The 27,860-nt window shown below is 32.5% G+C and overlaps 1 long non-coding RNA gene and 2 other non-coding genes across 5 annotated transcripts; 2 read left to right on the forward strand and 1 right to left on the reverse strand.

Annotated features, from left to right (window-relative positions):
- Positions 1-8,861: 8,861 nt before the first annotated feature.
- TRNAT-UGU (transfer RNA threonine (anticodon UGU)) lies at positions 8,862-8,933 on the forward strand. The gene has a single exon. It is a non-coding gene; the product is annotated as a tRNA-Thr (tRNA).
- Positions 8,934-18,559: 9,626 nt separating this feature from the next.
- On the reverse strand, positions 18,560-21,289 carry LOC126718333 (uncharacterized). 3 transcript variants are annotated; one of them, XR_007652889.1, is made up of 3 exons: positions 20,978-21,207; positions 20,222-20,330; positions 18,560-19,011 (listed from the first exon to the last, which is right to left on the reverse strand). It is a non-coding gene; the product is annotated as an uncharacterized LOC126718333 (long non-coding RNA). The 3 variants fall into 3 exon arrangements; XR_007652888.1 differs by having other exon boundaries at positions 18,560-18,876; positions 20,978-21,176; XR_007652887.1 differs by lacking the exon at positions 20,222-20,330 and having other exon boundaries at positions 20,978-21,289.
- Positions 21,290-23,498: 2,209 nt separating this feature from the next.
- LOC126720127 (small nucleolar RNA snoR137) lies at positions 23,499-23,642 on the forward strand. The gene has a single exon (XR_007653281.1). It is a non-coding gene; the product is annotated as a small nucleolar RNA snoR137 (small nucleolar RNA).
- The last annotated feature ends 4,218 nt before the right edge of the window (positions 23,643-27,860 follow it).

Below are 27,860 nucleotides of genomic sequence, written 5' to 3' on the forward strand. Positions count from 1 at the left end.
AGATAAGGGCAAAGATACCTAAAATACACATAATCAAATTACTAACTTCAATGATTCAAATCTCATATGTAACAGTAAGCTTTATGAAATAATTGCAGAATTACATGCAACACATTTATCCCCATAATTTATTTTAAAAATTTATGGTCTCTAAAACATAAAGATCATTAGTGTTATCATGCCAAATATATTGATCCACAAAAATGGTCTCTAAAGCAATTTGTGATTGAAAATTGTACAAATATCAAGATGAGGCATGTTTGTCATATCGGCCACCATACTGCCATAAATATTTGCCAAATAATTAAGACTTTTATATCCAGGAAATAAACATAAGTACTCAAACTTGATGAATAACAAAATCACATTTACTAACACTTTAAGTGTCCTAGCATGTATTTTAGTCAGATTATCCACTGGTCCACATTGGTGTATTGTAAAATACTAGATGTGGACAATTTAATATTAGAGAAAACAAAGTCCTCATGTCGCACATTTAACAAAAAAAAAAAATAGATACAGCGTATCTACCATTGAGCCTATCTAATTCTATATAGATAATAATCATGAAGATTTCAAATTGATACTTCCAATTTCAAAATTCAATGTTAATTCATTGCACAAATATCAAAAAAAAGAAAAAAAAAAAGAAAAAGAAAAAAAAGATGCAAAACAAAACATGTCTACAAGGTTCCACACTTCCATGGTACACATGCTCTATATTGCCATCCAAAACAATGTTAACTTCACCCCAACATTAAATTAGAGAATACAAACTTTAATCATAGATGGTATAGATATACCATGATTGGAAATAACAGAAATTTCTCAAACTAAAATCACTAAACAACATAGCATGAAGGATGACTCTGATATTAAATGTAAGATAAATTTAGAACAGGGGCCAAAAAAAAAATCATACCTCCAACTATGGTTGTTTAAGTGTTTTAGAGAAAAAAGACTAAAGATAATGTATAGATAAAAGGCTTCTTCTAGTCTATGGCCTTTACCACACACATTTTTTTTTAAAAAAAATTATGAAGACACAAGCTATATATATTGGGACCCTTTTAGATTAACATTTGTTCCATAACTATGCTTCCATCAAGGAGTTTAAAATTTGTAATTTCATGGTATTTATTAACCAAATGAGTTATACCAATTGAGAGTTACCTATAGAATGTTACACCTAACATGTAACTTTCATAAATAGAAAACTTAAATACGTGAGTTTTTCATTTATCACTTAAATGTGGGCCACATAAATTCTTCTAAAGGGGATATAATCTTACATATACTTCCTTCCTCTTACAGAGGGGTGGGTCGCACCTATCATAGGGCACACCCTTTGGTGAGAGGGAGGGAGCATATTCCTGAAGTATGCAATAACAACTCATGTTCTATAAACATATCTACACACAATCACTTTAGATGTAGTTTCTTAATAGCACTTACATGTATTTTCTCTTTGATATTAGGGTTGCATACCAAAATTTCCATACAGTCTCGTAACTGATTGATAACCCAGTTGTGACCTAGGCCAAGGCTTTATGACCTTGGTGATCCTGACATCATCATCAATGAAGATGTTTCTGATGTTCTTAGTCTTCTTTCGGTCGTGATCAAGATCTTTAAGGGCCTTGATGAAGAGTCTGGAGGGATGATTGAGACCTTGCACAGTGAACATTGACTTCTACTGAGGTTCTTGGGTCTCTTTCTCTGGTTTGAGTAATGGAATGGAGAAGGCTGATATAAGAACTGATAAATTAAAAGATTTTGGAAGAGAAAAATAATAAAAAATAATAAAAATTTTATTAAAATGAATTAGAGAAATTATAAATAGGTTGCTTTTGTCTAGTGACTAGTTAAAATAAAAAGAGAGTTTAACTATAAAAAAAGATTTGCAAAAGTGACTAGTTATATAAAATAAAAGAGAGAGTTATTGTCCAAAATTTGGATAGAAATAAAATTAGCTTTTGGTTTTGGAGATGCTCTTACTTATGTATAATTGTGTTGTTCAATTATAATTAACAAAATATCTGTCATCTAGTCATGACATCGTCTGCCTTGCACCATCAGCATGCTTAATAATAGATTCTTCTCTGGAGTATTCTGAGTTAATTCCTATACGCATTAAGAATAAATAAATTAGTAGGACTCGCATGATTCAAAATTGAAAAAAAAAAAAATTTTGTTCAAAGTCAAATTGTCTGTCTTACGCGCAATTTATCAAAATGGATTCTATATATTGCATGTTGTGTATTATTATACTGTCAGTCTTGCCTTACATTAAATGATTTGGGGCACAAGCTTAATGGAGAAACTTAGCAAGCATTAACAAAACCCTACTTGACAAATTTATTACTCTATACATGCAAGTTGGGGCCAATTTTATTAGAAAAAAAAAAATTTAATACGAAAGCACGTAAAGTTGTCTCCTTGTTTCATATATAGAGAAATAATTTAAAGGCTAATCCATAAAAAAACTAATTTGGATAAAGAATAAAGAAATTAATTAAGATCAAACAATTGCATCAATCAAAAAACAAGAAATGAAGAGACATATACCATCAGCACTCTAATTAAACATATTACAAGGACCGGTCAAGCCCTTGATTAGAAGTTAGAACTCTATAGTAATTATCACAGTGCATATATGGTAAAGAAAAATGGAAAAAATTTGGTTGGGCAATGGAAGATTGAGATGACCATTGGTCACCTTTTAATATGTTTTCAGCTAATTTTTCTGAGTTTTCTCATCCAGAGGCAAGCAAAAGCTTAGGCCACGTTCTAGCATGCGGTAGGAACTCGTACTAAAGCTGAATGCTGATCTCTTTCTTTCTTCTACTTCAACTTCTTCTCTGTGTGTGTATATATATATATATATATATATATATATCTTAAGGTCTGTGACGAACAGAAACCATATATCTATATTATTTGATAATCACAGTGGAGTGTACCCGTGTATAAACACTGTCAAATTGAGATATTTTCATGAAGATTGTGTTTGGACAAGATTAAAATCTAGTTTATTTTCACCAACTCTGTTTACTACTTAAAATATATATATATATATATATATATTTATTTATTATACAAATAAACTAATAAAATAAGCTATCTCAAAGACTCAAACCTATCCTAAAAATCAAATAAAGAACGAAAACGAGGATAGGAAGACAAAATTATATACATTGTTAAAACATGCTGCAAACGAAAGCTTAGATCATAGAAAGTTTTTAGATTTTGTAAAGATTTGTCTCTTGGTTTAATTTAAATTTAAAAAAAAAAAAAAAAAAGAGAGAAAGAGAGAGAGAGAGAGAGAAGAATTTCAAGTAGATATTTTTATTTTTATTGATACAATATTGTAATTTCTATCAAAACTGGTGACAGAGTCACAGAAGCTCATAAACAACCCATTAATTGGTTTTAGATTAGGTGTGGCTGATGGCCACAACTTCTTATTTCCCTATGTCCCCACAACCAGTTCTTATATGAATGTTTACAATGTTCTTATTTGCTCACTCAACTTGCCAGGCAACTTGTTCATGCTCACCAATCTCTCTCTCTCTCTCTCTCTAATTAAGTATTTTATTGCAAATTCCAGCCAAAGCGTTTCTGGTCTCCAAAAATACTGTGGGAGTATTCCTCAATACAAACGAGCAGTTCTTTTTTGGACTCTTACTTATGATATCCACACTGATAGCCACGACCTGTCCTGTTCATTTTCTCCTAGTTTTTTAAACAACTAGCAAGTCGATATAGTAAGAGAGAAACAGTCCCTTTTAGTCAGGGAATTTATATTTTAAATTCTGCGTTGTCTTCAACATTTCACCAATAAAATATGGATGTGTAAATGTAAAAAAAGATAAGCTTCTTTATGTATCAGAACTCAGAAGGAAATAGTGGAAATCAATTTTTTTTTTTTTTTTTCCAAAATAAAATTTCTACTCTAATCTAATCTATAAGTGTATATGTGTGTGAGGCTCATTCTTAGAGATTTGAACCCTGACTCTTGCCCCCAACACCCCACAAGAATTTATATTTGTGAAGTGACCACCGTACCAAGAGTATGCGATAGTGAAAATCATATTGTTGGATATTCGTTGTATGTAACCATATACACTGCCTAGTTGTTTTTTCCTTTTATTTTAATAATGTATTGTTTTTATATAGTTATAGAGGTAATAGGGTTTAAAATTTATGACATTTATTTAAAGAATTACTCTTTATAATCAAGTTAAGACATTAATGGATATCTTTTTGGTGTTGACAGGATTCGAACATAATTACATTATTCGTCAACTATACACTTTATTAATTAAGCTAATTGGAACTCATTTATTTTTTTGTTAATTTTTTATTTGATAAGTCAATAGAAACAATGGGAAATAGAAGATTCACTGCAAGAAAAAAAAAATAAATAAAAAAATAAAAAAATAAAAAAACTATTTTGCAACAAAGAAACATTATAGTTGCAATAAACATAAATATGTGCCTATATTATTTTTTGTTGCAATAAAGACTTAAATATACTAATATATTGCATCAATATTTTATTTGTTGCAACAACTTGCAATAACTTTGTGTGAGAATTCTAAGCAAAAGCCAAAAAAAGAAAGGAAGAAGAGTGTGAGAATTGAGAAATTTGTGAATGAGTGATTGAGTGGGTTTTGAAATGGTGAGAATGGGATGATTGATCGAGCATTCTTTGTGGTTTGGTAGCAGATGCTTGACTTCTGGATCTTCAACTATAAAAAAGGACAGGAATTTGCTTCTATTTCTAACCTGGCTGACATTTGTATCTTCTTGTTTAAGTTCGAAGTCCCTCATGAAGTCAAGAATCACCTACCAAATAATCACACAAAAGGCAAAGTTCAGCATTCTAACCCAATCATGATATCCTCCTAAGCACCACTGGTGCATTACAACTCACAAGCAACTGAAGCAAGATTTTCATTATCATGTTGTTAATTATATTCCAACTATGTTTAAACTAATATCTTCACACGTTCTTGCCAAAGTATATATTCTTTACGTTTGCACATTTTCCAAATATCTTTTATTTATTTATTTATTTTTTTTTTTTTTAGAATCAAATCGGTAAAGTTTTATTTAGTTCTTGCAAAATCAGAAACAAGAATACTAAAGATGTCTAAAGGAAATAGACTATATTCAAACTAATAAAGAAAAAAGAATGCTTAACTCTCTTGCTTAAGGCATGAGTTACAATATTATCCTACCACCTAGTATGAGAGAAGGACTTGTTCACTAAGGAACCAGCAATAGATTTTGCATTTTTAACAAAATGTCCAATGGATGAAAGAGAAGCAGAGGCGTAGCCTAAAAAAATTTTACTTTTTTTGGGGGGGCGGGGGGGCGAATTGTAGTATTAATATATTAACCATAGTTCATATTGAATACAAAATTATTAACTTTGATATATTGTTATATTCTTAAATATTAATGAACATACAAAAATTATATAGTTTATTATAGACAAATAGAAAAAAAAATCCATAAAAGAACATTTCGCATCAAAATTATGCTTGATGATCTTTAATGGAATAAAGATAGCTGTGGGTGAACTGGGCCTGATGAACCAGACCGACCATCGAGGCAAAGCCCAACACAAAGCCCAAGGCCCATTAAGTGATGTGGGCCTGATACCCAATGGAAAGGTTACTCCGAGGCTTCATCATAATGGACCTGATCACTGGCTGAGTACCGGGAGTTAGTGCGGCCCTTCTCGAGGGGTCCTTTAAGAGGAAAGGGTCTAAACCAGTAATGAAAGAAGTCTGTACGTAGTCTTTAAGAGGTTGGTAACCGAGAGTTAACGATTATGAAAGGAATCCACTACCGAGCCCTATCCGGCGTCTAGAACAAGTTCCAAGGGAATAGTCTGAATTCGTAAGGATCTCTTAGGATTCTGGAGATATGGGAATACGTGAGTGAGTGGGAATAAAAATGACGGCCACCCCACTCACGGAGGGATATAAAAGGAGGTCTAAGCAATGGTTTTAGGGGTTGGAAAAAATAGGGAAGGAGAGTGATAAGATAAAAACGAACCAAAGGAACTAGGGAAGAAAGGTGGGGGAAGCAGAGAAGAGGGTGAGAGTTAAGAGCTTGGGAGAGGCTGGCCAGGTCAAGGTTGGAGCCCCATTAGTAGGATTGAGAGTAAGCCCACAAACAAATAAGTTGAGGGCCCAAGTACTAGCACATATACGCATTCCTCAGTGCCCACAATAGCAATACAAAAAAGTGAACAACAAAATCTTAAATACCCATATGCATATCAACACACACACAGTGGCAAAAGAAAGAAACAAAAATAATACTAATGGTAAAATAATAATGATGATTGATGAGAGAGAGAGAGAGAGAGAGAAAATGCACTTGCATATTTACTTCTTTAAAGAGTCAAGAAGATGATGTTGCACCAGGATTAAAAAAATGGATTAATAGTTTTGGTTGAGATAGGAGTTTTTGTGTTGAGAAGAAAGAAAATGGGGCAATGGGCTAGCACTAGTAGCTACAACAAAGTTCTGTAGGTACCTAAAGATGAAAAAAAAAATTGAATTATGTTAGGAAATGGGTTGTCAATGATGCTAAAGAATGAGTTATTATCTATTGGATTAATTACAAATTTTTTAGAAAATTGAGAAGATCAACCGTTAGTCATTATCCTTTGGACTAACTATAAATCTTAGGAATAATTGGGGTAGACCGGTAATAAAGTTTTGGACAATGAGGAGGCCAATTAGAAATCCATTGGACAAACTAGAAATCTTAGAAATAATTAGAGGGGCTAGTTCTAATTTTTTGGTAGGGCTATATCCTATTACTAGTGTAGTTGTAGGAGAAAAAAAAAATTGGGAGGGCCAAGGAGCAATGTAACTCTGCCCTTGAAGAGGAGAATCATCATGTGTAAGCCCTCCAAGCTACTAGCATCTCTAGCATCACCACTGTCGAAGGCATGCAATGATATTGTTTTAGACAAAGTTGTCATCACTTCCCCTTGCCACTACGCACCATAATGCCAATCCATGCTTCATTTTTATCTTCAAACAAAATCCATCAAAATTTATTTTAACTTTGTCATGAGCAGGAGGATTTTCCAAATACTTGATAATTAAGTTTGTGGACAACCTTTTTATGGGGTCATTTTCACTCTCTTCTCTTAAGGTGTGTTTGTTTGAAGGTGAAATAGAGTAGATGAAAAATTTTGAAAAGAAAATGGGAAGGAAAAAGTTTTTGGAGTATATTTGGTTAAGTGGGGAGGAAGGAAAATAAACAGTAAGGCCCAGGTGTTTTCTCATTGGTCCCACTAAAAAGTTTTCTCCCTAAAATGGAGACAAAATTGAAGGGAGAAATTAAACATCATTTTTGGACGAAAATGCCCATGTGTAGTTGCACACTTCACACATGGGCTTCATCCAAATTGCTCTTCTTCACTTTTTTTTCCCTTCCTCCTGGATGTTGCCTATTCTTCTTCTTCTTCTTTTCTTTTTTCTTTTGATTTACTAGGCAGGCTTTGTCCAGTGCTCATATACTTTTTTTTTTTTTTTTAAGATTTGATTTTTTTTACATGATTTTTATTTTTTTTAATAAATTTAGGTTATTGATTTTTATTATTATTATTTTTTGTCGTTTATCACATTTTTGGTTTTAATTGGACATCATTTTTTAACAAGGGTATATGTGTAAATATCTACAAACTCACTTTTTCTATCCCTCTACTTTTCCACTCCTAAGTCCCAACCAAACAAAAAATGAGAGAAATTAAAATTTTTTCTATCCTCCTACTATTTTCTACCCTCCCACTTTTCTACCCCTCCGACTAAACGGCTTTAATGTTATCTTGATAATTATATACAATAAAGGCTTTACAATATTTTCTTAATAACTATATACAAAAAAGGCTTTAATGTTTTTACGACAAGCATTAAATAGTTCTTAATCTCATGAATCACAAATTTATATTATACCCTTAATATCATATGTATTCATTGTTCAAAAGATATGAATTATTACAAAATTACTAAGAGTCTTATAACTTAGTGATATTATATTTTCCTTTATAAAAAGAAATAGGATTTGATTCTTCATTCCCTATTGTTGTTCTATCGAATTAAAAAATAAAAAATAAAAAAACTACAAAATTATAAGACCATAATTTTGAATGCTATTTGTGGGAACACTTTCCGCATTAAGCAGTTTTTGTCCGCTTTGGGGAGCCAGTCCCTCACAGTTTTGTCAAGAAGGGGTGGGAGCTCAGGATTTTCACCCTTTGGGCTTGACACCCGAGTCCCACATCGCCTAAGTAACCCTCCCACTCATGGTTTATAAGTTTCTGGAGCGACCATGAGTGGGAGGGTTACTTAGGCGATGTGGGACTCGGGTGTCAAGCCCAAAGGGTGAAAATCCTGAGCTCCCACCCCTTCTTGACAAAACTGTGAGGGACTGGCTCCCCAAAGCGGACAAAAATTGCTTAATGCGGGAAGTGTTCCCACACTATTATATTTAAAAATAGGTTGAATCAAATATTAGAAGTAAAGAAAGAGAATTAGAATCCGTTTAGGATCTGCTTATTTTGCTAAAACTGAAAACCTTTTGTTGAAAATACTGTAAATAAATGTAGAAGTTAGCTTAAATAGTATAGTAGGATCATGAATAGTACCAAAGTATAGTGGGGTCTATAAGCATGAGCCTCCAAACTCCCGAGATAGCTATCATATCTAAATGAAAATTGAGTTGTGTAAATTTGATGCTAGTAGCATTTAATTGTAAAATTAAATGCATGGTTCACTAAGCCAATGACAGCTATGTAATATAATTCTCCCTTTCAAAAATGTCCGGCCCCTATAGCTCAGTGGTAGAGCGTCAGTCTTGTAAACTGAAGGTCTGTAGTTCGATCCTGCATGGGGGCAATTTCTTTTATCTTTTTTTTTTTTTGGGTCCTTGAAAAACTCAGGGAGTAAGGGGCAACGCCCATGTGTGCTCGTAACTGTAAGGTTATATAAAATAAAAGCCCATATAAAAACTGCTCTGTTGCTGATAAAATAAAAAATAAAAAACTTGCTTTTTTCTTTTTTAAGAAATTTTTAAACTATGATATCCGCTCGGACCGCTCCTAATAATAGTTATTTGTTGCTAACTTTGAAATCATGTCACCTACACATCCTGTAACTCCTATCAATTGTATGTTGTTTAGTTTTAGGCTGCTGTACGTGAAAGGCAGGCCTTGCCCTGAAAAAAAAAAATTATATATAATATTTTTATAATTATTTTATGGGTCATGCTAACGATAATCCATTTTAGGAAAGTTTTGATATCACTTTTATGAAAAATGAAAAAAGCTATCAAAACATAAATTGTTTTTTTTTTCTTTTCCTATAAAAACTTTTTTTAAATGGATTCTTAACCAGTACTCTAAGGACACTCGTTAGCATTTCCCTTATTTTATTTTGTCCACCCTAAATAATTTGAACACCCTAAATTTTATTTAAGCCCAAAAATTAAACTTGATCCCTTAGACAAAGACAAAATGCCCAACAACAACAAATTAACTTTCTTGCTCTAAAATCTTGAGAAAAAAAAAAAAAAAGAAAAGGAAAAGCCCATGGGAGCCCAACAAACAAAGAAAAGCCCATTTGGCACAAGTCGCACAACATAAAATATCAATCTCTCTCTCTGGGGACTGTGATTGTGACTTTGTAGAATATTGTGAGTCTATGACTATGACTATGTGACTTTGTGTGGATTGTTCTGAGTATGTTGTGAATTTTTAATTTGTGGTAGTGTCATTGTGCGCTAAGCCGCTAACGCATAATCTTATAAGTGTTTGTTTAGTGTTATGAAATATGAATCATAAATTTGCTGAGAGTTTAGTGGTTGTGCTGTGCGCCATGGGCCATACCAGTGGAACTGTGCTCAGTAAAAACTGGAAAATAGGTGGTAAAAGTCAATTTAAAAAAAAAAAAAAAATTGGATGGTTGAGTTGAATTCTTAATAGAATGATGTTACAGACGCAATAAAAACATTTCTTAATGTAAATTTTTTTTTTTGGTAAAACATTTCTTAATATAATTACAATGATAAAAATAATTCTTTGATTGAGCTGCATTTTTTTTCTTTTGTTAGTACTATGGTTATAGGGCTGTAAACGAATCAAGTCGATCGTGAACAATTCAGGTTCGATTCGATAAAAAGCTCATTTATATTTTTTTGTTTATAAATAAACCAAGTTTGATCCTTAGTTTTTGGATTATTTGATAAATAAGCCAAGCCTAAGCAAAAAACTTGTACGAGAACAAGCTTGTTAACAATCGGGCTTGATACAATACAAGCCAAACTTAAGCTCGTGTATAGCTTGATATATGTTTGCTAAAAAAACTAAATATTATAACATTACACATATTTTAATAATAAAATTCCCCACATGAGACCACTTACCATTACCCATTACTTTTTTTTTTTCCTTTCCTTTTTGTAAAACATTTTTAGCAAACAAAAAAAAAAAAAAAGCCAGGGACTTCATTTCTAGTAATTCACGCTTTTTCTAGACTTTTCAATTTTCACTTCTAGAGTTCTAGTATAGTAGTACTTCATGCATATTATGGATAGTTGGGCTTCACCATCTTAGTTGTCCTTTTGTAGTCTTTTTCTATTCATTTTCGTGTGTTACAGTTTAGTCATTTACTAATTACTAAGTATCCTTTCCCTTCTAGTTATCTAAATACACTGTAACTTCACATCCAATTTTCTAGTTCTTTAATTTAGTTTCTCTTCACTGCCTAAACTTCACAATTCAATTCTATTATTTAACAAAAAAAAAAGAAAAAAAACCCAACTCAGTTCTATTCAAACTAAAATTCTCGGCCGTCACTCAATGAGTCAATGTCTATCTTCTACAGTCTGCAACCTAAAACTCTTAGGCTCTCTTGGAAAGACCAAAGCTTCTTTGAGAAGCCTCAATCTTTCTCTCTTTTATCATCAATTTCTTTCTTTTCCCCAAATTTTCACAAAGAATTTATCAACTCTCTCTCTCGTGAGGTCAAGAAATTCCACCAAATTTGCTCTATATCTCTTTGCAACAGATGAACAAATCCTAGCTTTGGAAGAGTTTGATGCTAGCAAAGGGGATTTAGAGTCCGGTGTTTACCGAATCATCATGTAATCTAAGGGTTCTAGTGGGTGTGCAAAGAGCTCCAACAACAGCTCTAGATCCGGTGTCATATTTGGCATCACTACCATCTTCGCTCTCTACCTCCATCCTCCAAGACGTTCATAGCCTCTCTCACCATAGGTAAATTTCCATGTTTAAAAATTTTCTACATATTTTTATAGTTTTTTGCACTGTAGTTTGTTTGATATTGCAAAATTGTCTTAATTTCCAAGTTTTGGTTGTTTATGAAATTTCTATATAACTTAGAATTATCATGTTGGTTGTATTTGTTTGATAATAACTTAGCTTTGTAATTAGTAGATTGTGGTTGTGGGAGTCTGGTATGTAGTTTGGAATTGGACTGTGCTTTTCTTTTCTTTTCCTGAGGTGCAGATTCCTCTGTGGTTAGCTACTAAAAATGTTATAGTTTCTTTGTACTTAGTTTTGTTTTGTGCTGTGTGCTATGCGTTTTTGGATATCAAAGTTGATTTCTAATTTATTCATATATGTTTTGGAATGTTAATTTATTTAGATTTGTGAAGTGGAAAGTCAACAAATGGATGCTCCTGCTATTGAAAATCTGGATGTAATAGTTAATATTGATGAGAATGAGAATCTATAAAAAATAATGATGCTAAGCTTGAAGAAAATCCATTTCAACAAAAGAAAAGGAAGAGGACTTCTATGATTTGGAATGACTTTAATGAAATTATTATTCTTGATGGAACAAAAAAGGTTCAATATATTCATTGTCTTAAAAGACTTGCCTACAATAATAATGGTGCAACAACATAATACCATAGGCACATGAAAGGTTGTCTAAGTCGTAAACTAGCTGATAAGAAACAAAAACAGTTAGTTGTAAATGAAGGTGGGGTGGAAAGTGAGGTGGCAATAGCAAACTTTAAGTATGACCATGCCAATGTCAAGAAAAAGGCTTCACATATGATCCTTACGCATGAATACCCTTTTAATATGATAGAGCATCAGGTTTTTAATGTTTTTTATGAAAACTGCTACTCCATTTTATCAGAAAATTTCACACAATACTGCAAGGAATGATTGCATTTCTACTTTTGAGTTGGAGAAGAAGAAATTGAAGACTATGCTTGGTAGTGTCAATAGAGTTAGCCTTATTGCGGATTTTTGGAAATCTGGACAAAAAGTTGAGTATATGTGTCTCACTTGTCATTTTGTTGACTCTAGTTGGAAATTACAAAAGTGAATTATAAATTTTTGTCATGTGCCACCTTCACATTCCAGAGTTGTAATTTCTAATACTATCTTTAAGTCTTTGCTTGATTGGGGGCTTGAAAACAAGGTGTATACAATAACCTTAGACAATGCTAATAACAATAATGCGGCTATAAGAATTTTGAAAGATGCTATCAAAAGGAAGCTCATGTTGGGTGGCAAGATCTTTCATGTATGTTGTTGTGCACATATCATTAATTTGTTGGTACAAGATGGGTTGAGTGAGATTGAAACGGTGATTGAAAATATCCGTGAAAGTGTGAAGTATCTAATTGCATCAAAAGCTCGTCTTATAAAGTTTGGTGGGATTGCAAAGCAATTGCAATTACCTTCCAAGAAGTTGATCCTAAATTGTCCCACATGTTGGAATGCAACGTATGTAATGTTGGCTGCTGCCTTGGAGTTTAGAGAGGTGTTCTTTAGGTGTAATGATAGAGATGCGGGGTATAATTGGCTACCTAGTGAGGAAGATTGAGATAGGACAGACTATGTGTGCAATTTTTTATCAATTTTTGAAGAAGTCACAAATGTCATATCAAGAAGTGAATATCCAACTGCAAATATATTCCTTCTTGAGATTTGGAAGATAAAAGAAGTTTTAAATGAGAAGTCACTTGATGAAAATGATTACATTAAAGCTATGGCATGAAAGATGAAGTTAAAGTTTGACAAATATTGGGGTGAATGCAACTTTGTAATGGCCATAGCTGCTATGTTAGATCCTCGGTTCAAAATGACTTTGATAAACTTTTCTTTTCCAAAGATCTATCAAGAGTTTGAAGTAGCTAGAAACATTGGTCATGTTCATGATTCCTTATATGAACTTTATAATGAATATGTTGTAGACTATACTTCAAGCAATGTTGGACAAAGTCCATCTAAATCCACTGAAGGTAGTAGTAGAGTTGGTGGCAATAATTCAAAGTTTAAAACTACAGGTAGTTTTGATCAATTTGTTAGAAATGCCGATAACATACAACTAGCAAAATCAGATTTGGATGTGTACTTGTAAGAAAGAGTTTTTTTATGCGCCGATGATTTAGACTTAGACTTTGATACTTTGGAGTGGTGGAAGGCTAACAACCTAAAATTTTGTATTCTCTCAAAGATAGCATCTGACATACTTTCCATCCCCATCATCACAATAGCTTCAAAATCTGCATTCTCTACAAGAGGTAGAGTAATTGATGTGTATTGAGCTTCTTTATCATCAAAAAATGTACAAGCTTTACTTTGTAGAGGTGATTGGGTTCGGCCTCTTTACAAAACTAAGAAACAATTAAAAGTAAGTATTCATCACATTTATTAATTCTTTTCTGAAAAACAACTTAATTTATTTTAATTTTTGTCTATTGTAACATAGACTTAGAATCTAAAGCTTCTAATTTGTTTTTTTTTTTTTTTTTTTTTTTTTTTTTTTTTTTTTTTTATTGTAGGTTGAACCGAGGTCTACTAGCATCACGGAGATAGCCATACCTTTTCCAAAATAATGCTATCTTAAATGTATTGTTTAGTATGTGTGTGTGTCTTTTATTTTCATTAAATGTTTATTTTTATGGTTCTTTTTTTTTTTTTTTTTTAACTAATGTTCTTGAAAGCTTATATTTTCTTTTACATGCAATTGGAAGGATAATGAGTTGAAAGATTTTTTGTTGTGGATGATAGTTTTTTTGTGTTTGCAAGAGGGTGTAATTGGTATGTGCGTTGTTATTTGATAATACTCTTTTATATCTATGATTTTCTTATATTTGCAAAGGACATGTTATGTTGATATGATGCATATTGATAATACAGCTATAATAATGTAAGTTGATTTTCTCTTAATATGCTGAATATTAACTATAATTATCATCTTCTCCTATAATTTCTAATGTCTTTTTATTATTTTTGGTTGTTTTGTATGCAGGTTGTTGGTTTTCTGATCGGGTGCATATTAAAGGCCTTTTGGTGGAATATATTCCTAGATTTGTGAAGGATAGATAGTTTTGTTTTAAAAAAATTAAATATTCTTTTTGTTAATGGCATGGTGTTTAGCATATGATAACTTAGCATATGGTGATACGGATGCTTTTGAAATATCATGTCAGGATGGTTTTTTTTTTTTTTTTTTTGAAGATTATAGTTGCACAGATGACAAATGTGGATCTCAGAATTGTATTTTGAACAAGTATTAAAGCTATAGACAAGGAAGTATGAGTGGATAGATTTAATTATGTAAAACTTTAATTTTAGCAATTGCTAATCACAAGTGGAATTAGAAGCATGAACAAATGAGTATATTATTTTCTTATTTTTGTTTACTTGATTGTTGGAGATTTGAGCAGATGTGAGCACTTGATAATGCAATTTTGTTAGATCCCAAACAAAAAAAACCTTGACTTGAGCTCGAGTTTAAGCTTGATATTAAGCTCGAGCTTGACTTAATTAATTTATCAAGCTAAGCCAAGCTGGACTCAAGAATTTTGGTTTTCCCATGAGCTCGAGTTCAAACATTGTATACTATGGTGAGAGAAGGCTATGAACGCTTTGGAGGATGGAGGTAGAGAGCGAAGATGGTAGTGATACCAAATACTACACCGAATCTAGAGCTGTTGTTGGAGCTCTTTGCACACCCACTAGAACCCTTAGATTACATGGTGATTCGGTAAACACCGGACTCTAAATCCTCTTTGCTAGCATCAAACTCATTCAAATCTAGGACTTGTTCATCTGTTGCAAAGAGATATAGGGCAGATTTGGTGGAATTTCTTGACCTCATGAGAGAGAGAGCTTATCAATTCTTTGTGAAAATTTAGGGAAAAGAAAGAAACTGATGATAAAAGAGAGAAAGATTGAGGCTTCTCAAAAAAGCTTCGGTCTTTCCAAGAGAGCCTAAGAGTTTTAAGCTATAAATTGTAGAAGATAGACATTGACTCATTAAGTGATAGCTGAGAATTTCAATTTGAATAGAACTAAATTGCATTTTTTTTTGTTGAATAATAGAACTGAATTGTGAAGTTTAGGCAAAAAGGAGAAACTAAATTAAAGAACTAGAAAATTGGATGTGAAGTTATAGTGTATTCAGATAACTAAAAGGGAAAGGATACTTAGTAATTAGTAAATGACTAAACTGTAACACATGAAAAGGAATAGGAAAAGACTACAAAAGGGCACCTAAGATGGTGAAGTCTAGCTGTCCATAACATGCACGAAGTACTACTATACTAGAACTCTAGAAGTGAAAACTGGAAAGTCTAGAAAAAGCCTGAATTACTAGAAATGAAGTCCATAGTCTCTCTTTTTTTGGCTAAAAATGTTTTAAAAAAAGGAAAGAAAAAAAAATTTAAAGTAATGGGTAATGTTAAGTGGTCTCATGTGGGGAATTTCATTATTAAAATATGTATAATGTTATAATATTTAGTTTATTTAGCAAACATATATTGAGCCTTTTATCAAGCTATACACGAGTTTAAGCTTGGATTGTGTTATATCGAGCTCGATTGTTCACGAACAAATTTTTTTTGCTTAGGCTCAACTTGTTTATCAAACAAGTTGAAAACTATGGCTCGAGTTTGGCTTATTTATAAACAAACAAATATGAACTTACTTTTTATCTAGTTAAGCCTGAGTTATTCACGATCGGCTTGGTTCGTTTATAGCCCTATTTGTGGATTGCCTATTTTGAACTTGGTGTCGAGGGATACTAGCTTGTCCTACAACCTAATTATCTGGAAAATGATTTTCCTATGATTGACATGTTGGAAGGCTGCCTCACTATTCTTCATTATGTGGATGTTGGGTTCGTCAATGTCTGGATGATGAAAGAATATGGAGTAAGAGATTCTTTGACCAAAATGTTTTCCTTTAGGACTAGTTATGATGGATTTGAATCCTCTCCATTTCTCTTTGAAATGGAGAGTGTCTAGTTAAGGGCTGAGATTTAATTAAAATCAATCTATGGTCTAAAATATGCCACGTCATTTAAAAGACACTAACCTAACATTTCACGGAAAGTCATGGGCAAACAAACGTTAGTTTCACTGTGTTCTTTCTTTCGACTCTTGGCTCTCTCACTCATCTCAGTTTCTTTCTCACTCTTAACAAAGTCCAGCCATGGCCGACCTCTCCTTGCACGCACATCACCTCCATTGACAGATCTTATGACTGGAATCACCCCAAATATCTAGGTTTTCTTCTCTAACTCTCTATCCCTCTCCTCTCTGTTTCTCTCTCCCTCCCATCAAACCCAGCGATGGTCATTGGTCAAGCTTCTCCAGTTCTCCATACCCACACACAGTTGTGCGTCAACTGTATTTCAGCCATCCACCTTTGTCTCTATCTCTCTCTCTCTTAGGTTTCTCTCTCTCACCGAACCCAATCGAATCAAGGGGGGAGGGGAGGAGGGGTGTTTGTTTCTCGAGAATCCGAGAAAGATTTTGAATAAGTTTTTGGTAAATCCCCTTTATTAACAGCTCTCTGATTTTTTTTTGACCCTTTTCCAGGCTCTGATTATACTCGAATCTGCGAGCTTTGTTGTTCTGTTGTGTATTTGGGTGGTGGTGGTGGTTTGTACGGATCGACTTTGGGAAGCTTGTGATGTAGTAGTTTAATTCAAATTTTGGAACTTTTTGCTAATTAGGGTTCTGGGCTTTGGGTATTTTTGAAACTTTTTTATTGTTGTGATGTAGTGTTTTGTTGGAAATGGTAATTTGGAGGTTTGAGCTGTGAGAAAAAAAATGGTGTTTTGGATATGGGTTTGTTGTGAATTTTGATTTGACTGCTTTGTATGAACTCAAATGATAGTGAATTCATTTGCTTAATGCTTGTTGTAGTTTATGCTTTTGTTGTTTTTACTTTACAGTTAAAATTTTGAAATTGTTGTGAAATATTGATTAATAGCAGAAATATTTGTGATTGAGTAATACAGCTAAATTTAACTCGCTGCTGCTTCTGTTTCTAAAGGAAGTTTTTAGTTTATAATTATTTAGAGAAAGTCTATGTATGCTACTTGTATATACTTATCCACAAAAAAAAAGTATGATGCTTGTATATAAACGGTTTACTAATACAGTTTGTATCACTCGATTCACTTGTCAAATAATAAGGCTTACAGGTATCATCTCTTTTCATGGTTTCGTTTTGTGTTTGCAGGAATTGATTATTTGAGGAATCCTCTTGGTATTGATCAGATCCATCTTGTTGCATGACTGCCTATTTGCAATTGAACTCTACTCTCTACCAGTTGAGCCAAATATCTGTGAAATTAGTCTTAAGTGGAGCGTATAGGATGGTGCACATAGTCAAGCCATTTTTCTAGCTTAGGATATTGTTTTTCTAATTTAGAATCATGTTTTGTAATATTTGACACAAGTTGTGTACAAATGCTCTAATGGTTGTTTATATACCAATTGGTTTGGTAAGGGTGTACTAGTGTTTCAAGTATACTTTGTACATTTGAATATATGGAATTAAGATACATTTCAGGTTCATAGCTTGTTTTGAAGCACAAGATGACCATAAAAAGAAAAATCCTTCAAATCCAATTTATGAATGGAAACAACAGAAGTTACTACCATAAATCTTGCTTGTTAAATACATAAGATAAGTACCTCTTATCACTTATACAAGAGTTACAAAAGAAATTCAACATGAAACCATTCAAGGTTCACGTTTTCAACAAAGAGAGCAATCTTCAAATCAAATACGTATAATAATTCCTGCTGAGTTACGAATTCTTGCTCATTTGATTATTTAAGAGGGAAAGAGAGAGAGAGACCATGTATTTGTACGTTAATTCTTGTAGTGGACAATTTTTTCCAACATCAGATTATATTGAAAGATTACGTATTCAAGTCTTACCACTACCATGATTAATATGGATTTCAGCAGTATGTTAAGCACGAGATGATTGAAGAGCAATGTGCCGGGTTGAGTGGTGAACTTTGTCACCTTGTGATTTTAGTTTGAAGTTTGAACAAATTGAAACAGGATTATGCTTCATAGCTTAATAAGAATTTTGAACATTGAAGTTTGTCACATTGTATCAGGGGTAAGTTACATAAGCTATGAAATAAAATCAATGACATTATCTGTTTGATTAAATATCCAATTTTTTGCTAATAAACTCATTCAAATTTTACACTAGTACAAAGGAAATTTTGAATTTAAGAATCTTCATTGAAAATCTACCTAGGCAATGAGTGATCCAAAAATGAACAAAAGTTTATTAAAATGAACATTTTGATCACAAGACCATGAATCCATGATAACAAGAGTTCTATTGAAACCATAACAACATGATTGTTGACAATAAACAACTTTCACCACTATAATACATGATTCTCATAAAAAATTGGGCAAGAAAAAGAAGAAGAAAGTCTTGCATCCTTGAAGATCTACTTTTTGAGAAGATTTTGCAGATTCAGACAATTTCTGATGGCTTGACTCCCCAACAATTATGCCAAAATGGTGCCCTACATAAAGGAGAAAATAAGAAAGAAGGCATGTTAGATACAAAAAATATCAATATGCCTCATAGCATATCAATATGTCAAAATTAGGAATTCAGGATTCCATCTATCATCTCCACCATCTTGATCTTCATCATCCTGAAGACAATTTTTTTTTTAATCTTTAACTTAGACAAATTCCACCTATATATTGGAATTTCGGCAATGACATCAGAGTATTATAAGCAATCTAATACCAGACCAAAATAATAGCGACAAAAAGAATGACAAAAAACATGAGATCGGGAAGGAAAATGGGGTTTGAAACAAGACTGCATAGTGCTAACTCATCCAAAAGAGCACATGAATAACAGTTAGATGTTATGCTTTACTTTTCTAGAAACTCATACTAATCTAGTGTGCACATGCATAACACTAACATTCCACATATTTGCATACTCTTCACTTCTCCTAAGCTTGGATTAGCCAAGTATGACTATAGCAGGCTTTAATATACCAGCATCCAATGCACGTGATTGTTTGAAATTTAAAAAGAAAAAAGAAGAAATAATTAACATCCAAATTCCTTCCCATTGCATGCTAAGCCATAAAATGAGAGTGGCACAAAGTAAGCACTCTAAGCAACAAACAAAAAGGAACAAAAATATTCTGAAATGAGTAGCCATAATGAAGTACATTCTAGATGGGTCAAGTCAATCAAATGGTGTTTTGGTTCCTACTATGAGGATATATTGGGACTTCCATATCTTTTATGTATATTTGTGCTAACAAATAAGAATTTCTCAATTATGCAACAAAATTTCCTGCACCAAACACTAAACACAAGTTTCAAAGCACTCTGTACCAGTTTCCACACACATATTTTCAACTAATTTCTACTCCTTTCCTCATTAACACCAAAGCCTTCAGATTAGGCTAAATGTATCACTCCACAAATAATAAATTGCAAATCCAACATCCACAGTTTAGAATCATAATACATCATCATAAAAGACAAAAAACTTGAATAATTACACTTATTCTGATCTAACATCCACAATGGTAGAATACACAGTTGGAAGAACATAGAGAATTACATAATTATTAATTCTGAGATTTAAGCTCTATAAAGTGGTTTTCATTTTTCATTCCTTCCATTTTTTTAATCACTATTTCAGAGAGAGAGAGAGAGAGAGAGAGAGAGAGAAACTAAGATTTATTTATTTATTTTTAAGAACGTCGCATAAATGAACAAGGATTTATCAGTTTAGTGCTCATAATAGAACTTACTGGAAAATTTTAGGCAGAGAAAAATGAGGACAACATATACCATGGCAATATAATGATAATAAGAGATGCAAAAACAAACCTCGAGAAGCTGTGTATCAGGTGGGTGCTCTTGGAACTGGGCACTTGGTGCAGCTTATCTATTATTGGCTTAAACAATGACTGGTAGCTCTCATCATCAATACCATCATCTAGCAATAACCATGAAAACTCATTTCAAATTGCAATTATCATCCTGATGGCTACCAAACGTACATTAATCATTCAAATCAGTCATGTTTTCCCCAAGATAGTTTGCATAGATTTTATATTTTGAAACTTAAAAGTTTAACAAAATTTTATATATAGTTTATTCAACATATTATTATTATATAAACATATAACTTAAATGAAAAAAAGATTTTATGATTTTTTCAATAAATTGAAATCAGAACTTACTCTTAGTTAATGCCAAAGCCTAGAGACCCATAAACCCCAAATTTCAAATTCAAGCAAAATCATCAAGCTTTACACTCAACAAGAAAACACAGTCATCAAATTGATCAAAACTAAAATAAAATGAGATCCAAGGGTAAAAAGAGAGAGAGAAACCAAGATGAGAGAAGCTCATATACACCTACTACAGTTACCACAGATCTATAGCAAGGAAAGGAAAAAAATTCAATCAAAGTAAGGGATAATCTTTAGTGCTCTAAATGAAACATAAGGATGCTCTTGACAAAGAAAACAAGAAAAGAAAGAACAAAACCATATATTAGATATCAAATTTTGAATTACTCAGATTTTTTTTTTTTTTTTTTGGGTGGGGTTTAAAAAGCTCATATCAAAACTTCCTTACTAGATATTCGGGGTGATTCCGGTCATAAGATCTGTCAATGGAGGTGATGTGCATGCAAGGAAAGGTCGGCCATGGCTGGACTTTGTTGAGAGTGAGAAAGAAATTGAGATGAGTGAGAGAGCCAAGAGTCAAAAGAAAGAACACGGTGAAACTAACGTTTGTTTGCCCATGGCTCTCTGTGAAATGTTAGGTTAGTGTCTTTTAAATGACGTGGCATATTTCAGACCATAGATTGATTTTAATTAAATCTCAGCCCTTAACTGGACACTCTCCATTTCAAATGAAATGGAGAGGATTCGGATCCTAGTTATGACCATGTGACTCCACTGTTATTCTCAAAGACCGATGGGAAAGTTCTCTTCTTAAAGGAGGCTGAATAGCTTTTTTGGTATATATTTGAGAACAAGACAATCAGGATTCACTACACCAAAACAAGTCCATTACATCAAGTGTTAATGCAACAATATTAGTATAGTAATATTAGATATAATATCACATCTACAAATTAAAAGTTGTTGCAATAGTAACATAAAAGTGGTAAATTATTACATTAATAATAATTAATTGCAATAGCTTGTAATTTTCAGCTATTGTGTTGAGCTATTTTATACAGTCATATATTTGCAACTTCAAGAGCTTCACAACCTTTTTTCAAAGGTGAATATTGAGTTGTCACTTTGTATGATTTGCTTGAATCCAAGTGATTCATTTGTGGCTTTTGATTAAAAAAAAAAAGCTGATTTGCCTTGCAAGAGATATCCATATGATTTTTCTTGGGACAGATTTTTTAGCACTTGATGGTCAACTTCAAAATTACATTTTTGATATGCACTACGAGTCATCGTTTTTATAGCTTGAAGGAATTTGTGTTCTTGCTCACAAGTTAGTGGAGATAAAGAAGCATGACATATATCCATTAGTTTATTTGCTTGTGAAGTTAGTTTTAACTCTTCTAGTTGTGATTGCATCAATAGAAAGAAGTTTTTTAGCAATAAAATATATAAAGAATGAATTGTGCAATTGAATAGGAGATCAATGGATGAATAATTGCTAGGTTGTGTATATTGAAAGAGACATAGCTTGTAATATTTATAATGAGATTATTATGTAACGGTTTCAAAATATGAAAACTTGTAGAAAGAAATTATTAAACTTTATGTATTTGTGCTTTTTTTTGGATCAATATATAAAGTTCTCTATTTATTATATTTTGTATAATTTATGTTCGTAATGACCACTCTTAAAAAAAAAAAAAAAAAAGCTTAAAGCCGCCATTCATTTTTTCCTTTGTTAACTTCAAATTGGAATGTTTATCGCCAAATTATTCACATATTGTCAATGTCCGTACGTTCTTGTATATAGAGGGTTTTAGTTTCGGACTCCTTAATTACACCTTGGCAAAAATAAAAGAAGGTCTACATGTCAAAGCTAAAAACCATTTGATTAAAGGTAGTTCCAACCTCCAAGATCTTGTGATATAATAAGTAGAGCTTAAGTTCTGGCCTTCAAATAAGGTTCGACCCTCAATTGTAAGTAATTGATTTCATCATGGCAGGTTTGAATTCAATGAAGATGTTTTATTTTATTTAATTTTTCCCATAATATTAACCGAATACGACAATGATAGAAACCAAACAACAAAATAAAATCATGAATACAAATTGTCTCATCCATATTGTGGCAATTCTTGGGTAGTCTCACAAATTGTTCCGTGACTATCTAAGTTTTTTCCTATTGTCGGTAAATCTGGTCATACAAATTACAAACCTCATAAATAGCTACTCTAGGTATTACCCATCCAAATGGGAGAGCTTATAAACAAATGCAAATCAAAGAGCCCAAAACATTTTCTGAAAAAAGCCCAAAACGTTAGTCTCAAAATATTAGACCTACTATCCCATCAATTTGGGCTAGAATGATTTAATTTTTTTTATTCAGTAAACTCAGCCACAGACATCATTCAGCCGATTCAAAAAAGAAAAAGAAAAAGGCCGAACACAGAACACTACCCTATATGGCCCATGTTCCACATAAGTTTAAATGGCAAATTTGTTATTTTACTAAAACAAAGGGGTCATATTTTATGCATCCCTCTATAAAATCCATACCCCTCTGCAAAGGGCTTGAAAGCCCTAGCGCCGCTCCATACAGTAGTGATTTGAATTTCAGGTTCCTCTTTTTGTGTTCTATATTTCTTTGATTTGTGAATTTTCTTTTATCCATGGTTAATTGTTATTGCTATTTTGCATTTTCATTTCTGTGCGGTCGCTTTTGATAGGCGTTGCGTTCATCGTTGGTTTAATTAATCCAGAAGGACGTGTCAACGAAAGCGTAAACTAAATTCCAATTCCCCGAATTCCTTATTATTATTACCAAACAGCTACGCATCCTTTTTATTTGGCGTAGTTTGTTTCAGGATCGGGTTGTCACATTTTTTTATTTTTTATAAAATTTTTCAAATTAAATCTAAAATGTTTTTAGAGTCAATTATTTGTTTGTGTTAGATTGAAATTTAGCAAGTGTTGCTTCATATGGTGAACTCTCTCTTGTAAAAATGGGGGATGTTCAAGTTTCCGAAGCATAGATTAATAATTTTTTGCCAGTATTTAAACAGCGCCGTGTGTTCTTTCTTGTTGCACCGTGCTACCTGTCTCCTGGTACATTTTTTATTTGGAACCAATCGAAAATCCTTGTGTTGGGTACTTGGGATTGTTACGAGATGTATCATTAAAACCTCATAGATGGACTAATCTTTTCTACATTTTTTTCGTTTGTGTCAAGAATTTCACTTATTTTTTGACGTCGTTTTGTGAATCAAAGTTGTGATTTTATTAAGTAAACCGTTATCACTTTTAAGTTACAAGACCAAAAGTTACGGAATGTGTATTTTGCATTGTTGGTGTCTTGGTGATTTCATTTATTCACGTCCTCAGCCCGCTAATGGTAATTTGTTGATTTGAAACTATCCCACATCGTTTATAAAGTGGCTTGATGATATAAAGAATTGGTATAAAACGAAGCTCACTTTACTTATTCTCTTCTGGGTCATATTCATAAGAGCTCACTTGGAATTTTGCCTATCGGAAGGCTTGGCTTTCGATCTCAATTGGGTAAAGATTTTAATAGGCTTGAAAGATTATGAGAAAAATTAGATATTATTATGATATCTAAAATTGTAATTACCAATTTGTGTTCTTTGACATTTTGCATACCGTGAAATGGATGCTCTCTGTTTTTATACGAATCGGAAAGCATCCTCTTCTTTGTTGGTGTTTCACGATTCATCAAGGGCCCAGCATGAGCCTCAAAACTACTATGCCAAATAAGTTCTCTCATTTAAACAGTATTTATGGACAAGGAACCTCTCAAAGAAGCGTTTAAAGGTACTAAAAACGACAGTCCCTCGTCTTAATTAAAAGAATATTGTAGCTTATTTGCAAATCTCCAAGTAATTTATAACTTCCTCTGTTTATTTAAGCGAGTTTGAGATAAATGAATCAACCGAATTTCCCTTCTGATATCTGAAATATCATAAAGGTAACGCAATTATATCATATCATATTAAAGGAAATTGATAGCATCACTATAACCTTAAGTCTAAAAACAGTGTCTACGCACATGCAAAAATTAAGTTATAGATTATCAACAAAACTAGTTATGATGGGTCATATGTATTTGAGTTTGAATTTGGCAAGGATGGGTGTAAAATAAGAGATTGTTACATTAGTATTTTACTTAAAATTCAATACATCTTACCATGTCTAATAACATCTCAATAAACTCCAAATTTGTTAGATTTATATATGGGTATTAGAATTTTTTTTTAATGCTATAGTTACAAATTATTTTACAACATTTTTATAAACCGGTGATGTAGCTAACTTCTTAGTAGTGGTTTTCATCTAAAACCACCATTAACATCACTTTTTCATTTACCAATAACTACTCACTACACCAACAATTTGTAAAAAATTTGTATCTCTAGCATTACTTATCTTTATTTGTTCCTTCAATTTGAATGACTTCAGTATTTTCACTTGTGAATTAATGGATTTCATCTCTTTTCACCCCTATAAGGAATACCAAGTATAATAATGATAAAAAGAAAGCCATTTACCAAAATTTTGGGTTTACCCATGCTTGTTAAATTTTTTATTTTATTTTTATTATTATTTTTTTTTTTTTAGTATAGATACTTGTAATAAAATTTAACTAAATACAAGTGTAGTTAAAAATAAAAATTGAATTTCTGGAAAGTTTGGTACCAGTTCCTCATGATGCAAGCATAGAATTTATAACTTTATTTATTTACAGAAGTTTGAGATAAATGATGAACACACCCAATTAATGATCATTAGATCAATGGGAGCCAATAGTTGAATTCTTCAACTCTCTTCCCGCCGGAGTGCTTCCTCCCTTAAGCTAGTGAAAGGGAATGCCGTAGTTGGCCAAATCCATATCATATATATGAAATGCATTTAGGTTCACGACTTCCCCTTGTGGGTCAAGCACCACAAGCAAAGGTTTCTTAGTGAAGTGCCACACCTCCTTGATGTATATGATGACTACTGAGTCAAGCTGTGATGGGTGATACACCGAGTAACACGACATCTCCATTTGTAAGGTCTCAAATTGCCTTTGCTTCTCTGCATTCCTAGGGGTCGACTTGTCCACCACTGGAATCCACACAATCTCGAACTGACTCTTTGGCAACGTTGGTTCGACTTGCTTCACTGTGTACATTGCTTCAACTAATTTTTGAAGCTCTTCGTAGGTGATTTCCAGGTCTTTAATAAATAGCAATACAAGCTTCCCTCTCAACACCTCAATGCTAACCTGTTTTAGCCGTGCATATTATATGTAGAGATTCAGATACATTCATTGAAATCATTGATCTAGCCGTGTTCAAGTCAGTGTCACATGGAATTGAATGGTCATGACTTTTTAAAGAGTAAGAATTAACAAGTAGTAATTAAGTAAGACGGAGTAAATGTTAGGTAGAGTTTCTTATGTGTTGTACTTTAGATGTCTTAATTAAATTTAACATATAATTATACTACTTAATAAATCATAGGGTTGAATTTTGCTGTTATTGAAAAAAAAAGGGTAAATTATATATTTGGTCCCTAAGCTTTACACTAAATGGCAATTTGGTCATTGACCTTTTAAATGTCTCAATTTAGTCCCTAATCTTTTGGTATTGTATCAAAATGGTTCTTGCTGTTAAGTGCTGGATGGAAAATGTTAACGTGGCTAACGGTAAAATTAAAATATTGATTTTATGCCACATAGATTTCCACATAAGCTGCCATGTGGAATTAATTTACGAACTAGTTGTTTCTTTATGATTCCTCTTCTTCTTCTTCTCCTCTCTCTTCCTTTTTTTTGGTCTTGTGCAAGAACGTCATATGGCAATATGACTTTTACGATGAAGGAAGATAAGGATTTCCTTGGTATCCTTTAAGGCAATAATAATATTTGGTCTCGTAAAGTGTAGGATACCCTTCTGAGTTCCGTCTTCTCAGCTCGTCTGGATCCACGGTAATAAAAAAAAATCTGAATGATTTGACATCAAGATTGTTGGTAATTGCAGTAGCTGACCTTGACATCCCGTGGGAAGATAAGGATTTCCTTGGTATCCTTTAAGGCAATAATAATATTTGGTCTCGTAAAGTGTAGGATACCCTTCTGAGTTCCATCTTCTCAGCTTGTCTGGATCTACGGTAATAAAAAAAATCTGAATGATTTGACATTAAGATTATTTGATGGAATTTGCTGGGAAAGGCAAAAATAGTTGGACTTGTTACCAACTTTAGTCACAAATGAATTAAGACCTGGACGGTTAGACCCATGCAACAAATACTCCTTTCTAGAATTCTCAGCTTGTCTGGATCTACGGTAATAAAAAAAATCTGAATGATTTGACATCAAGATTATTTGATGGAATTTGCTGGGAAAGGCAAAAATAGTTGGACTTGTTACCAACTTTAGTCACAAATGAATTAAGACCTGGACGGTTAGACCCATGCAACAAATACCCCTTTCTAGAATTCTGTGGTGCTTGTGGTGTTTTCTAGAATTCTGTGGATTGGGTTACTTCTTGTGGTGGTTTTCTTCTTATACCCCTTTCATTTTGGGCCCTTTGGGCTTTTGTTTTTTTGTATTCTTTTTTTTTTTTTTTTTTAAATTTGTAAATAGTAAGGAAAAAAAATGTAATAAACTAACTTATAAGTGCATTTCACTTTAGTGTGCATTTGGCAACCAATTATAAGTTTTACTATTTATTTTTTAAATTATCAAGTGTTTGCGAGTCTCACATTACTTTTAACTTTTTGGTTTATATAATGCAAATAAACTATTGAAAATAAACAATTTTCAAATGAATATTAGTTTTTTTTTTTTTTTTTTTTTGGAGAGAGAGATAGAAAGAAAGAGTCTCAACTTATTTGACTTTCTGTTGTTTTTTTTTTTTTTTTTTTTTTTTTTTTTTTTTTAACTAAAAACTGTTTAAAATTTATTTGTACTTTTAAAAAGAAGTAAGGTTTGAAAAAATTATATATTAGTAAAATAAGCTAAAAGTTAAATGTATCAAAATGGTTATTACCATTAAGTGCTGGATGGAAAATGTTAACGTGGTTAATAGTAAAATTAAAATATTGATTTTATGCCACATAGATTTCCACATAAGCTGCCATGTGGAATTAATTTAAAAAATCAAAGTTTTTCTATCCCACTCTAACTCTCTCTCTGTCTCTGATATATCCCTCTCTCTATGCTTACTACTCTGCCTCCATGACCGAAGCTTACTCAAGGCTAGGCAAATACAAAAATACCCATTCCAAGTCCAAATCTATTTTGATGGAGCTCCTTTTGTCTCATACCA

Source organism: Quercus robur, chromosome 3, assembly GCF_932294415.1.
Source record: "Quercus robur chromosome 3, dhQueRobu3.1, whole genome shotgun sequence".
NCBI classification, from domain to species: domain Eukaryota; kingdom Viridiplantae; phylum Streptophyta; class Magnoliopsida; order Fagales; family Fagaceae; genus Quercus; species Quercus robur.